Below are 3114 nucleotides of genomic sequence, written 5' to 3'. Positions count from 1 at the left end.
TGCAGAGATCATGAAGCATGTGCTTTTGTAAATAGGTCTAAAGAAAATGAAATTCTTATTGTGCTCTACATAGATAACCTGCTCATAGCTGGTTCTGACAATTCGGAAGTGAAAATAGTAATAAAGCTAATCAGAGATGAATTTGAAATATCCAAGATAAAAATTGCCACTACATTTCTTGGAATAAGTTAGGAGTATTAGTTCACTTAAAGGCCAGAAGACGTATGTTGATAAAACATTAAACAAATGCAAGATGCCAAAATGTAAGCTAACGCTCAGATAGTACCTAGATCAACTGCATCAAGTTTTGTGAATACCAAAACAAATAATGGACCCTACCGTACACTTGTTGGTGCCTTGCTCTATTTGGGGATGACTTCTCGCCCAGATATTTTACACTCAGTGAACTGTCTTAGCCAGTTACAGAGCTACCCACTGATGCAGCTTGGGCTAGACTAAAGAGAGTCCTTCAAACTCTAAAACAAACATCTGAACTGCAATTAATTTTTGAAAAATCTGACAATTAATTTTTGAATTAATGTACATATTGATGTAGATTGGGGAGGGGGCTGATTTGTTAGATATAAAATATATTTCAGGTTATATTATGTTTGCTAACAATTGTCCTGTACTTTATGGTCTATCAAGAAACAAACAAGCCTTGCTCTATCCTCTACAGAGGCATAGATTTTGGCTTTGGCAAAAGCTACTCAGGATTTAATTGTGCTCCGAATCAACAATATAAAATATATCATGTTTTAATTACTGTGCTCTTAAATGGCAATTTTACTAACATTCCCCTTCCCCCTCAATTCTTATTTCAAGTGCAAGTGATACTCTTCAAGTAATGCAAGAAAGAATGGCTCATCAAAACAATAAACAGTGCATTAGGTATCTTAGAAGACAAGGAATATCTGCATTTAATGAGAACTGTGTAGGATGTGCATATGGAAAAGCCTATAGAAAATATTTTCATTCACAGATATGCCAATGAAATCTGCAGAGCAAATTAAGATGTTGCAGGTGCCATTGAAGAAGCCTATGATGGTAATTACCATTTCATATTATCAAAGATGATATCATGAAATTTTGTTGAGTCTTCTTTTTAAAGGAAAAAAGTGAAGTACCATATTGTTGTTAAATCTTCCCTTTTGCAAATTTAAAATATTGCCAGTTTGTAGCAAACCCAAGTTTAAACTGAAAGATCTCAGTTTAGATTTGATTCAATTTAGATTTCATTTTGAATTACGAAGGGAGCCCCTGGCCCTTAATACCAGCAAGAACCATATTTATGGTTAGAATTCATTTTGTTTTACATGTTAAGAAGTGTTTGTTTCGTTAATTGATAGTCGTCGTTTTTGAGACTTGTCTGCAGTTTTGAATTAAAAAAAAGAATCATCACATTTTAACCTGCAAACATTGGAGCATCCGATTGCTTCAATTGTATTGAAACTCTCCTAAATGAAGCAAAGACAGATAGCTGGCCACACTGTTAAATAAATATTGTGTGATCCTGGAATTGAGTTTGACCACTATTCAGTGAAAAAGATTTTGTTTTCAAAGAGCGGGGCATTGAACTGCATCTTGCAATGGTTGAGACACCACGACAAAATAGAGTTCCGGAAAGAGAAATCCGGATTATTATTGAAGCTGCAAGAGATTTGCTTAAGAAGTTGTGGAAGTTGTGGACAGAAGCATGCAACACAGCTGCTTATGAGTTAAATCACACAGGTCCTACTAGTGCAGAAGATAAAACTCCGTATGTGTTATGGCATGGAAAGACAGAATATTTCATGTGAAACAGGAGGAAGAAGAAGGCTGATCCTCACAGATGCTATACTGAAGAAGAATGCAATAGACCAGCTTTTATCAGAATTTTTTGTACTCTTTATTAGCACTCGTACTGGAATTGAGACTCCAGCTAGTTACAGTGAATCAATGAAGTCACCTGAATCTAAATTGTGGAAAGAAGCAATGATAGAAGAATTGAAGTCTCAAGAATAAAATGGAACTTGGCAGCTTACACAACCTCCATAATATCAGAGTACTTAATAACAAAGGGGTGTACAGAATGAAAAAAAAAATCCTGATAGTTCACGTTTAAAGGCAAAAGTTAAGAGGATGTTCCCAAAAGCTGGTATGATTCTGATGGACTTATTTGTACCGGTAGCCAGTTTGATATCTTGTGCACAATGATCAGCACTGCTGCTTCTCAAAGAGTGTGAACAAAGAGTTAAAACTACTTTCCTGTATGGTTTTCCCTGAAAAAGTGATTTACGTGAAGCAACTAGAAGGTTTAGAGGATGGTTTGAGTCGTGTGTAACTGGTTAGCTCTTTTTATGGTTTGAAAGTTGGTTCCATGTTGTTGGAACCAACGTTTTGTTTAAGCAATTCAAAAATTGAAATTCCAACAATCTCATACTGGTCCTTGTTTATTTACAAAGAAAGAAGATTCATAAATATAAATCATAGCTTTGTATGTGAAGGATGGCCTTATTGTGGGATCCAATTTTTCAAATGAAAAAATTAATTCATTATTTGAAGGAAGAATTCATTCTTAGGAGTGGAGAACAAACAAGAAGAAAGTTGTGACATTTTTATTTCTTAAAGAGTGTACACTAAAAAGATATTTCAACGGGTTTGATTAGAAAGACAAAGATTGCTGCAATGAACAACAACATTAGAAGTTCACTGTAAATAGGCAGGAGAACCGAATGACTTTTTAATTTTCTACCACGGCAAAGTTGTTTGGGTACCGCTAGTAAACATAAACAAAAATACATGGTGAAGACAGCTGTTTTTAGGGTAATCCAAAAGTTTTCATAATGGGAAACAAAAAACAAACTAGAGTTTACTCTAAAGTCTTACTGACTTGTGTCAATATTTGGATCAAAGCGTGGGTTGCCAGTGCTAACGGCAACTAGGCTCCTGCATTATGCATTAATTTTACAAGCATTCCAATTCTATATGAAATATTATAATAAGAAAGACCATGGAAACGCTGACTTTCTGTCTCGTTTGCCAAGAGCTTCCAAACAGCTCGAAATTAAAGATGACATAACCATGCATCAAATGTCACAAATTGAAACCCCACCCATAACAACAAGGGAATTG

The sequence above is a fragment of the Uloborus diversus genome, chromosome 9 (genome assembly GCF_026930045.1).
Source record: "Uloborus diversus isolate 005 chromosome 9, Udiv.v.3.1, whole genome shotgun sequence".
Lineage (NCBI taxonomy): Eukaryota > Metazoa > Arthropoda > Arachnida > Araneae > Uloboridae > Uloborus > Uloborus diversus.
Note: the sequence above shows the minus strand (reverse complement) of the source record.